This window comes from Dromiciops gliroides, chromosome 4, assembly GCF_019393635.1.
Source record: "Dromiciops gliroides isolate mDroGli1 chromosome 4, mDroGli1.pri, whole genome shotgun sequence".
Lineage (NCBI taxonomy): Eukaryota > Metazoa > Chordata > Mammalia > Microbiotheria > Microbiotheriidae > Dromiciops > Dromiciops gliroides.
In genome coordinates this window covers 486,741,314-486,753,924 of record NC_057864.1, presented here as the reverse complement: position 1 = coordinate 486,753,924, position 12,611 = coordinate 486,741,314, and the positions used below count along the sequence as shown (strand labels likewise).

At 47.3% G+C, this 12,611-nt stretch overlaps 1 protein-coding gene across 4 annotated transcripts in view; it reads right to left on the bottom strand.

The window, feature by feature from the left end:
• The window catches only part of DGKD (diacylglycerol kinase delta), a 114,143-nt gene that overhangs the window by 62,502 nt on the left and 39,030 nt on the right, over positions 1–12,611 (bottom strand). The window contains exon 1 of one of the 4 annotated variants that reach the window (XM_044002482.1): positions 9,703–9,917. The exons of the other annotated variants lie outside the window; for them this stretch is intronic. The gene's annotated coding sequence lies outside the window, so the exon portion shown is untranslated. Of the gene's footprint in view, positions 1–9,702; positions 9,918–12,611 lie in introns of those variants that run through there. 4 annotated transcript variants of the gene reach the window in all.

Genomic DNA, 12,611 nt, shown 5'->3' with positions numbered 1-12,611 from the left:
TTCTTATTTTAACTTTATTGTTCCCCTGAGCTTAACACCCTGCCCCCAAACCAAGGAAGGATGATGTGCCAAGTCGCAAACAAGACACGGAGCAGGGGCTTTCAAAGCCGTCCTGCGAGTCCGGACTCCCTTCTGCGGCTCTCAGGGCCCCAGTGGCCGTCGGAAGGACAATGACAACAAACAACCACAGCATCTGGTGCTTATACGGCACTTAGAGAGGCCTGCAAAGGGCCTATTATCAGATGTGTAGCCTCACAACGACCACGGTGCCACCATCACCCCCATTTTACAGAGGATGAAGCTGAGGGGTCACACAGCCACCAAGTGTTCTCTGAGGTCAGGTCTGGAGTCAGGTCTTCCTGACTCTGGGGACAGCCGGTGGCACAGGGAATAGAGTGCCGCCCCGCAGGGCCTGGGCAAGTCACTTCGCTCTGTCTGCCTCAGTTGTCTCATCCATAAAATGGGCTGGAGAAGGAACTGGCCAACAACCCCTCCAGCATCTGTGCCAAGAAAACCCCAAATGGGGTCACAGAGTCGGACATGACTGAACAACAGCTCCCGCCCACTGTCTACTGATGCCCATCTGCCCTCACGATCAACAGTACCCCTGCCCTTCAACATTCCCACCTCCCACACACAAAAGAAACCACTACAGCTCTTGTAACAAATAAAGAGTCACATAAAACCAACTCTGCATTAGCCGCGTCCAGAACCGTACGTCTCGTTCTGCCCGGAGGCTCCACCGAGCCTCCCTGCCGGCCTGCTCCCTCCTCCCTCCCCCCCCCTCCCTCCCTCCTCTCTCCCCCCCCTCCCTCCCTCCTCTCTCTCCCCACTCTCCTACTCTCCCTCCTCTCCCTCCCCCCCTTCCCTCCCTCCTCTCTCTCCCCACTCTCCTACTCTCCCTCTCTTTCTCCCTCTCTGTCTCTCCCTCCCCCCTTCCCTCCCTCCTCTCTCCCCCCCTTCCCTCCCTCCTCTCTCTCCCCCCTCCCTCCCTCCTCTCTCTCCCTCCCCCCCTTCCCTCCCTCCTCTCTCTCCCCACTCTCCTACTCTCCCTTCTCCCTCCCCCCCCCTTCCCTCACTCCTCTCTCTCCCCCCCCTTCCCTCCCTCCTCTCTCTCCCCACTCTCCTACTCTCCCTCTCTTTCTCCCTCTCTGTCTCTCCCTCCCTCCCTCTAGTCCCAGCCGAGGCCCTTTTCTTTAGCACGCTGCTATGACTGGGGATCGCTCACACAGTACAGGTCCTGCTCCTGATGCTTCTCCCTTCATTTCTCATGGCACCGGAACCACAGAGCATTCCCCAAGTGACAGGCAGCTCCCTCCTTTCTGTGCTCAGCCACAACCTGCAAAGTGACTCGAGATGGGCTCATCCTTATGGATCCTTTGGCTCTTCCTCTGGCCTCCCTGGGCCTCCCTTCACTCATTAATGTCACTACCTCCTCCTGGCTCTGCTTCCCGTCTTGGCTCCTAGAAAGACCTTTCTGTGCTCACGGACTCTACTTCTTCACCACCCACTGCCCCCTGGGCTCCACCTTCCAGCCAGAGGCCACAGAAACTGCCCCGAGGGCTTGTAGCTCAAAACGACACCAATGCATGAATCTGTTCTGCTCGACTGTGCTCTCTCCAGACCTTTATTGCGTGTTTTTTTCTATTCTCTATATGGTAACATATTCTTCTACAGGCCTTTATTACAGCGTGCTCACAGACCGGCCAGCCTAGCAGAGCCAGGGCCAGGAGGCCGGTCAAGCAGCAGCCTGTCCCCCTGGTGAAAAGCACTTTCCTTCCTGTACCCAAACCTCTCCAACAAGCCAACATTTACCAAGTCTGCTGGGTGTCAGCACTGTGCTAGGCTCTTAGCGTACAATCCATGGAACAATTCCTATTCCTGAGGATCTTATTTCTGAGAAGAGAAACGACCAAGACCACAACCACCACAGTAACAACTGGCCTTACCAAGTGCTTCACCCACGTCAACTCATTTGATCTTACAACTCTGGGAGGTGGGGGCAAAGCTAAAAAGACAGACTGAGACAGGTGAAGGGATTCGCCTTCACACAGCTATGGGTCCGTACCCACCCCAAACACACAGACACACAGAGAAACACACAGAGAAACACACATGCGCGTGCGCACACACACAGAGACACACACACACACACACACACACACCTAGGCAGCATCAATGTCAAGTTAACACCAATCTCCATAAGGCAGTTGGTTTTGACGTCCCCCCAGTGGTCTTGACCACAAACCTTTCTCCCACACCTTGTCTCAAGCTGAGAACCTGGGCTCTTGGCACATAGCAGATGGCCCGGCTGGTCAAAGACCACTTGACCTTTGCCCCCACAACCATGTTGGGGGTCTGAGAATCAGTCAGTGCCCTGGCTTCACCAAGTATGGATTCTGGTCCTGGTACCTTGACAGGCCTGGCTCCTATCATTCCTACCCACCTCCCTTCTGGATCTCAGGTGGCAGAAAGGACACCATTTGCCCTGCTTTCTCTACTATGACATCTTCTGTCTCCAATCTGTATAAATGTAAGTGGGAAGGAAAGGGAATAAGCATTTATATTTTATTTATTTTTTTTGGGGGGGGTGAGGCAATTGGGGTTAAGTCACTTGCCTAGGGTCACACAGCTAGTAAATATTAAGTGTCTGAGGCTGGATTTGAACTCAAGTCCTCCTGACTCCATGGCCAGTGCTCTATCCACTGCATCACCTAGCTGCCCCTAAAGTCCTTTGTTTAGCTTTATTTTTTTTTTCCCAGGGCAATGAGGGTTAAGTGACTTGCCCAGGGTCACACAGCTAGTAAGTGTCAAGTGTCTGGAGCGGGATTTGAACTCAGGTACTCCTGAATCCAGGGCTGGTGTTTTATCCACTGTGCCACCTAGCTTCCCCAGAATAAGCATTTATAGAGCACCTACTACACGCTAGGCACGATGCTGAGCACTTTACAAATATGATCTTGTTTGATCCTTACAACAACCCTTGGAGGTCGGGGATCTTATTATCCTCATTTCATAGCTGAGGAAACTGAGGCAAACAGGTTAGGTGACTCTCCCAGGGTCACATAATCACTAAGTGCCTGAGACTGCATTTGAACTCAGGTCTTCCTGACTCGGGGCCCAGCTCTTTGAGGACTCTAGCCCTCCTGCTGGCTTTCTCTTTGGGAGGGGCTTTGGCCTGCCTACCGGGGCTGCTCCTCCAAGGCTTCCCATGACAGCCGACAGCTTCCTTTGCCTTGCCCTCACAGTTCTGACAGTTACCTTGTTCACACAGGGATCTGGCCACGCCCTCCCCAACCCCGCCCAGGGAAACAAAAGCTCTCCCACCAGGTGTGGGTTCAGGTCCCTACCAGCCCTAACCCCAGGATGCCATGATCTCCTGCTGACCCTAGTTGAGGCCACCTCTACTCAGAAGCCAGGAACCTGCTCCGGACGAGAGCTTCTCCTTCCAGTGAGCCGGAGCACGTCAGAGGCCCTCTGCCCGCAGAGGGGGAGTGCCAAACAATGTCAAGGTGAGCTGCCTGCAAGGAGGGGCCTGTGATGTCCACAGCAGAAGGCTTTCCCACCCTCAGGGGGAAACTCTCGCCCTGCGGCAGGTCACGGTGGATGGGATGTGTGTCCTATATAGCTGACTGCTCCCCAGACAGATGGGCAGCAGAACACAGATGAGAGAAGGTCCCCAAGAGCCAGGAGAGAAAACCCGGGGTGCAGGGCCAGGTTCTGGTATCTGTCCTGGCCATGTGAACCTCCTCCTCTCACCTATAAAATTGGGAAAATGCTCCATTCGATTCATAGGATTGTTCTTGAAAGAAAGAACATTTTAAGCCACGAAGCTCCAGTTATCTGTATCAGTGTTTTTAGCCCCTCACTAGTAGGCATCATGGGAGTTCTGTCTGGGTGTCCAGCACTCAGCACACATTTTCTACACAGAAGATGATAACTAACAGATACTGTACCCAAGTAGCAACAAGGTCTCAGATTGGTCTGCTCTCCAGAAGGAATCCCCACCTCCCCAATGACAACATCAAGCCCTTCTGAGCTGTATTCTGGGGGAAAGCTAATCTTATAACAGGCCAGAAACAGTGGGAGCCAGCCCCTGAGGGATGGGGGAAGAAAAGGAGGCATCTGAGCAAGTCTGAAGCCTGAGAAACAGTGCAGAGGAGGTCAAGTAGGTGCAGGAAGTTAAGAAAGGGAAAAGGGGAGAGGAGAAGCCAAGATGGCAGAGAAAAGGCAGGAATTTGCCTGAGTTTTCCCAAATTCCCCTGCAAACAACTTTAAATAACACCTCAAAATAAATTCTGGAGTAGCAGAACCCACAAAAGGATGGGGTGATACAATTTCTAGCCCAAGGCAACTTAGAAAGACTTCAAGGGGCAGCTAGGTGGCACAGTGGATAGTGCACCAGCCCTGGATTCAGGAGGACCCGAGTTCAAATCTGGCCTCAAACACTTAACACTCACTAGCTGTGTGACCCTGGGCAAGTCACTTAACCCCCATTGCCCCACAAAAAAAAAAAAAGAAAAAAGAAAGATTTCAGGAAAACACTGTCTTACTCAGGCAAAAAGGAAGCTCAGCCTAGCCCAGGAGGTATCTGGGCAAGCCAGCAAGAGGCCCCACGGCTCTGGTGCAGCAGGCCAGTGGTCAGACCCCTGGTGCCTGGAGCAAGAAGCCTGAGACAGTGCCCCTTGTACTCTGGGAAAAAAGCTCAACTTTAAAAGTCATGAAATAGGTTGGAAAGTGAACAAACAACAAAACAAAACAAAACAAAACCCCTGACCATAGAAAGTTACTATGGCAACAGAAAAGACCAAAACACCAGCTCAGAAAGGGACAAAAACGTCAAAGCATCCACATGCAAAGAAACATAGGAACCTATCTCAGGTCCCAAAAGAACTCCTAGAAGAGCCCACCAAAAAAAAAAAAAAGAAGCAGCAGCAGCAGCAGCCTTGGATGAGATGGTTCCAGCCTTAAGATTTGGGGCAACTAGTTGGTGCAGTGGGTAGAGCACTGGCCCTGGAGTCAGGAGGACCTGAGCTCAAATCTGGCCTCAGACACTTAACCACTTAACACTTCACTTACTAGCTGTGTGACCCTGGGCAAGTCACTTAACCCTAATTGCCACACACACACATACACACACACACGGAAGAATAACATCAAATACAAGACTCAAGAGAAGCATAAAAAAGGAAACAGGAAAGAGAAGACACAAGTTATTCAATAAAGTTAAACTGTTTACATCCCTACATGGGAAGATGATACTTGTAACTCTTTAAGAACTGTATCACAATTAGGGCAGTTAGAAGGTATATACACAGATAGAGAGCCTGGGTATAAATTGACTTTAATAAGATGATATAAAAACATTAAGGGGTGAGAAAGAGGATTACACTGAGAGAAGAGGGAAGGGAGAAGTAGAACGGGGTAAATTATTTCACATGAAGGATGTGAAAGACTTATTACAGTGGAGGTAAAGATGGGAGCGGTATGAGTATCACTTGAACCTTATTCTCGTTGAATTTGGCTCAAAGAGGGAATGACATAGACATTCCGTTGGGTATAGAATATATCTTACCCTATAGGGAAGTAGGAAGGAAGGGGACCGGGAGATAGAGAACATTATGATATAAAATGGATACTTTCTATTATATTAAAGAGGTTTTGTACAAACAAAACCAATGCAACTGAGATTAGAAGGAAAGGAGAAAGCTGGGGAATAATTTTTAACAGCAAATTTCTCTGATAAAGGCCTCATTTCTCAAATAGATAAAGAACTGAGTCAAATTTATACAAATGCAAGTCATTCCCCAATTCATAAATGGTCAAAAGATATGAACAGGCAATTTTCAGATGAAAAAAAAATCAAAGCTATCTATAGTCATATGAAAAAATGCTCTAAATCACTCCTGATTAGAGAAATAAAAATTAAAACAATTCTGAAGTACCATCTTGCACCTATCAAATTGGCTAATATGACAGAAAAGGGAAATAATAAACATCAGAGGGGATGTGGGAAAATTGGAACACGAATGCATTATTGTTAGAATTGTGAACTGATCCAACCATTCTGGAGAGCAATTTGGAACTATGCCCAAAGGGCTTTATTTTTGAATTGTACATACTCTTTGATCCAGCAATACCACTTCTAGGTCCGTAACTCAAAGAGATTTTTAAAAAAAGGTGTGTGTGTGTGGGGAACCTATTCATACAAAAATATTTGTAAGCAGCTCTTTTTGTAGTGGCAAAATAATGGAAATTATGGGTTTGCCCATCAACTGGGGGATGGTGGAACAAGTTGTGGTATATGATTATAATGGAATATTGTGCTATAAGAAATGATAAGCAGGCTGATTTCAGAAAAATTGGGAAAACTTGTATGAACTGATACAAAGTGAAATAATCAGAACCAATAGAACAGTGTACACAGTAACAGCAATACTATGCAATGAATCAAGTGTGAATGACTTAATTATACTCAGCAATACAAAGATGCAAGACAATTCCAAAAGGACGCAAGATGAAAAATGCTCTCCACCTCCAGAGAAAGAACAGATGGAGTCTGAATGCAGATCAAGGCATATCATTTTCACTTTTTGTATTTTTTGTGTGTTTTTATTTTCCTTTGGGTCTGTGTCTTCTTTCACAACATGACTAACATGGTAATATGTTTTCCATGATTAAATATATATAACCTATATCACATTGCTTATCATCTCAGGAAAGGAACAGGTATGGAAGTGAGGAAGAAAATCTGGAACTCAAAATTTAAAAAAAAACGTTAATTGTTTTTACATATAACTGGGGAAATTAAAATATTATTTTTAAAAGAGAAAATTTATGAGATATATGTAGTAAAAGTAATAATAATTTTAAAATAAAGGGGAAAGGGGGCAGCTAGGTGGCGCAGTGGATAGAACACTGGCCCTGGAGTCAGGAGTACTTGAGTTCAAATCCGGCCTCAGACACTTAACACTAGCTGTGTGACCCTGGGCAAGTCACTTAACCCCAATTGCCTCACTAAAAATATTTAATAAATAAAAAATAAATAAAAATAAAGGGGAAAGGGCTGATAAAGATCCAGAGGAAGAGCCAAGAAGAGAGTCCTGGCCCTAGGCTGGATGCCAGACAGGGATCTTCTTTTAGGAGATTCTGGGAATAGGAAAGGAATAACCACCAAGACTCTCAGGTTAGTTTACAAAGCCGACTGTTTTTGTTTTTTATCCCTCTGATGAATCTATTGTGTGTTACCAGGCATTTGTTATTGCTGTGTCTGCCTCATTTCCCCTACTTGATGGTAAGCTCCACAGTGCTCTGCACACACAGGGGGTTCCCAATAAATGCTCTGAGTGGCCACATCAACACACTGTCGGAGGGCTATAAGGGAGAGCATGCACGTTCAGCTGTAGACGGACACCCCGGGAGGCAGGGTGAGCAAGGGGGGGCTTTGTAACAAGGATGTGAAAGCGGGCGCATTTCTCTGCAGAGGATCAGGAAGGACTCCCAAGGACCTCTAGTCCAAAGTTCTTAGTCTGGTATCCATGGAAAAACTTCAAGCGCCCCAGGAACTTGGATAGGGGAAAAAACCCACCTCTTTATTTTTCCCAGTCTCTAACTGAAATTTAGCATTTTCTCCAGGTATAAAAGGCAGCTAATGTGGCAGAGTGGATAGAGTGCTAGGCCTGGAGTCAGGAGGACCTGAATTCAAATCTGGCCTCAGACACTGGCCCTGTGCAGCTGGGCAAGTCAATGTTTGCCCTCAGTTTCTTCATCTGTAAAATGAGCTGGAGAGGGAAATGGCAAACCACTCTAGTATCTGTCAAGAAAATCTCAAAGTGGGTCACAAAGAGCTGGACATGACTGAGCAACAATGAACAAAACCTCAGTTATAAAAACTGATCCAGAGAAGAGTTCCATAAGGTTCCCCAGGCTGCCCTTGGGACCCAGGGCCCACCAGAGCCTATTTAAGAATCCTCCATACTTAAAAGTAGCCCAAGGCCCTCATTTTACAGAGGCCCAAGAAAGGAAGGCCCAGCAGTAGGTCAGCCAGCCTGCTAATGGCAGAGCGAGCACCCAAATACAGCTTTCCTGACAGTGAGAAGGCTGGGGGTGGGAACCCTGTCCACTCTCCCAAGATGCTCCTGGCTCTCCTGATTATTCAAGCCCTACTGAGGGGCAGCAAGGTGGCGCAGTAGATAAAGCACTGGTCTTGGATTCAGGAGGACCTGAGTTCAAATCCAGCCTCAGACACTTGACACTTAACTAGCTGTGTGACCCTGGGCAAGTCACTTAACCCTCATTGCCCTGCCAAAAACAACAACAACAACAAAACAAGCCCTACCGGGCTGGCTGACCACCAACTGCTTGGGAGACTCGCTAGGAAAGATGGTACAGGGGCACGTGGCTTTGCCCTCCCCTCAAGCCCTCTGCTTTTTTTTTTTTGGCAAGGCAGTGAAGGTTAAGTGACATGCCCAGGGTCACACAGTTAGTAAGTGTCAAGTGTCTGAGGCTAGATTTGAACTCTGGTCCTTCTGATTCCAGAGCTGGTGCTTTATCCACTGTACCACCTAGCTGCCCCCTAGCCCTTTGCTTTTGAAAGTAAAACTGACCCTTCCTGTTTGGGCGCAGCCTGCCCTGAGCACAGCCACGTGCTGACGTGTCACTGGGAATCGGTTCCCCCAGGGCAAGTAGGCGTTATGGTCAGTCTAGTGAACTGACATAAAATGGAGGTAAGGACCTTGTCCGAAGTCGTCGTCGTTAATTCAGAGCATGCTCCTTGTTTGACTGACAGACCCGAATTTGTTAGCAATGACAAGGATGCTGCTTGCCCCAAGTGGGCCAACTGAAGACTTGTGGAATTTCTGAGCATTCTATAAGGCCAAAAATAAAGATCTGCCCCCATGGGAGTGAGGATTCCCAAGTCCCAGGATTACAGACTCATGGAATATCAAGGCCAAAAGGAGTCTGAGAAGTCTGCTGGTCCAATCCCCTTCTTGGGCTAGAAACCGAGGCCCAGCAATAAAGAGTATTTTGTCCAGGGTCAATCAGGGACCGGAGCGCTCTGGGAAGAAACACGTCTGTTTATGGAAATCCCAATGAAGAGCAAGATCCCTCCTGGACCACACTCCTGACTCAAGGGGGCAGAATCTCAGACACGTGACACATGATTCATTTGAAGGAAGCAGGAAATTGGTTCCTCTAGTGGCAAAGCTCAGACAGCAGAAATTCTTCAAAGAAAACCACAGTAATCTTAACTGATCTGACAGTTTGGAGTCTGCCTGGTGAAGAAAAAATAGGAATTCTCAGCAGCTGGATGAAGATATACAAACAGTCTGAAAGCTTGAAACATGCCAGCCGTTGACCCCGGAAGAATCCATGCCGGGCCAGCTTCTTAGAGCTGTTCACCCAAGTCCCAAGCCCACAGCCATCCTCCCTCCCGGGGGCCTCCTTTAAGAATCTTTGGCTGGGGGCGGCTAGGTGGCGCAGTGGATAAAGCATTGGCCCTGGATTCCTGAGTACCTGAGTTCAAATCCAGTCTCAGACACTTGACACTTACTAGCTGTGTGACCCTGGGCAAGTCACTTAATCCCCATTGCCCTGCAAAAAAAAAAAAAGAATCTTTGGCTGTCACAGATGGCACGTAAGCTGCCCAGGGGGCTTTGAGTACCTGCTCTCATCCAGCATGCTCCCCAGAATCCTCCTTACCTGCTGGCTCCCTCCCTCATCCACCTCTCTCCCTGAAGTCGGCGACTGCTCCCAAGGTTCTCAGAACTGAAATGAGCCGAGAAGAGATGATAAAGCTTGGCCAGTGCCCTGAGGAGGTCTGGTAAATTTGAGGGGTCACCAGAAAATAAAAGAGGTCATTATCATGCGCCGTCCCTGACCAAGGCAGGAGCAAGGGACAGAGTCGGGGGACGAGATTAAGGAGTTCAGAATGATTTTTGCTAAATATAGCTCCTCTGGTTTGCTATTTTCTGAAGGTGGCTAAGAGTGGGCGTGTGATGGGATCTGATAAATGCAGTCACTTCCTGTTACTCACATCCTGCAGCTCCGATGCCTCAGAAACCCACTAAATACAGCTCGGAACCTGCGCGCACCCCCCACATCCCTCCCCGCAATGCACTTGGACAACAAACAAGGTTCCTTCTGGGGTAAAAATGTGAACTGACTATAAGGCAAAGACAGTCCCTGCAAGAGCCCCCCAGACAAAGGATGCTCCCCACTCAAATCTAAAGTAGAGGACGCCGAAGAGCTGAGCGGTGCGCTCCTTCCCACGTACCTGCTTCTCCCTTCCAGTTCCTTTTAGGGATAGTGGGACCAAGGCTCTTGAAGGCCCACGACCCTCAGCTCAGCCCCGCACCTGTGAAATGTTGGGGCTGGGCTAGATCCTTCCATTTCCTCACCTGTAAGATGGGGGCAAAGTTGACTAGATGGTCCCTAAGTTCTGCTCCACCTCAAAATCCAGATGCCCCCCAAAAATCTGCTCCTAAGGATAAGGGGTAACTAGCCGATTCATTCCAGACAGAGACGTAGCTAAGGATTCTGACACCTGGGGCGAATGAAGCTTAGCTGGGACTAAGCAAGGGAAGGAGTATGAGGCAGGGTCCATGGTGTGACTGCTCTGTGTATAGCTGAGATAAAGGCTAAGGACAGAAATCACGGGAATGAGAAGTCTGAGGGGCTGGCAGGACAAGGAATCTGAAAGGAGCAGAGGGGGAGGTGAAGACCAAGACAAGTGCATCAGTGACAACCACAAGGTCTGGGAAAGGGAAAATAAAGGGAATAAGCATTTATGAAGTGTCAAGTGCTTTTTGTGGTTTTGTTTTTTGTGGGGCAATGAGAGTTAAGTGATTTACCCAGCGTCACACAGCTAGTGTCAAGTGTCTGAGGCTGGATTTGAACTCAGGTCCTCCTGAATCCAGAGCCAGTGTTTTATCCACTGCGCCACCTAGCTGCCCCCGTGACAAGTGCTTTTTAACAAATGGTCTCATGATCCTCACGACAACTTTAAGAGCAAGATGCTGTGATTATCCTCATTCTCCAGCTGAAGGCATTGAGGCAGACGGAGGTCAAGTGAACTGCCCAGAATCATAAAGCTAGTAAGTGTCTGAGGTCACATTTGAACTCAAGTCTTCCTGACTCCTGATGGGACGGACTTCAAAAAAGAGGTGATGTCTGGCAAGGGTTTTAAAAGAGGCACTGGTTCATTTGGAAGAACAAAAGGTCAAGAATGTAACGGGAAACAATGAAAAAGACGTGAGGAAGGTGGCCCACTACTATCAAATCTCCAGCTGTATTATAAATCGATAATCATCCAATCTGTACTAGCTAAGAACTAGGGCCACGGATCAGAAGAATGCACGAGAGACACAAGACACGGCAGTACATGACTTTAGGCATCCAGCGTCTGCTTGACAAACCCAAAGAGGCAAATGTTTAGAATAAGAGCTCACTACCTGACAAAAGCTGCTGGGAAAACTGGAAAGTAGTTTGGCAGAAACTAGGTACAGACCAGCATCTCAAACCATTTACCAACAAACACAAGATCAAAACGGGTGCATAATTTAAACATCAAGGGTGATACCGTAAGCAAATTAGGGAGCAAAGAAAACTCTGCCTGTCAGATCTATGGGTAAGAGAAGAATTTATGACCAAACAAGAGATAGAAAGGATGATGTGAAGTAAAATGGACAACTTTGGTTACAGGAAATTATAAAGGCTCTGCACAAACAAAACCAATGCAGCCAAAATTAGAAAGTGTGTGTGTGTGGGGGGGGAATTTTTACAGCAAGTTTCTCTGATAAAGGCCTCATTTCTCAAATATATAGGGAACTGAGTGAGTTATACAAATCAGAGCCATTCCCCAACTGATAAATGGTCAAAATATAAATAGGCAGTTTTGAAAGGAAGAAATCAAAGTATTTTACAGTCATAAGAAAAAAATGCTCTAAATCATTACTGAGTAGAGAAATGCAAATTAAAAGGACTCTGAGGTACCACCTCATACCTATCAGAAATTACTGAAGCTGGAGAGGATGTGGAAAAATTGTGACTGTTGGTGGAGTTGTGACCTGGTCCAACCATTCTGGAGAACAATATGGAATTATACCCAAAGTTCTATAAAACTACATACCTTTTTCCTAGCAATACCACTCCTGGGTCTGTATCCCAAAGATTTTTTTAAAAGGAAAAATACCTATATATACAAAAAAAATGATAGCGTCTCTTCTTTTTGTGGTGGCAAAGAATTGGTAATTGAAGGGATGCCCATCAGTTGGGGAATGACTGAACAAGTTGTGGTATATGATTATGATGGAATACTACTGTGCTATAGGAAATGACAGGGATGGTTTCAGGAAAACTTAAAGACCTCTATGAAGTGATGCAGAGTGAAGTGAGCAGAACCAGGAGAACACTGCACATAGTAACAGCAAGACCATTCCAAAGGATCCTTGATGAAAAATATTCTCCACCTTCAGAAAGATAACCAATGAACTGAGTGCAGATTGAAGAGATCTTTTTTCACTTCATTTTTCCTGCTTTTCCTTTTGTAACATGGCTAATATGGAAATGTTTTGCATGAAATGTCTTGGGCAGTCCAGCTGCAGGGGGAC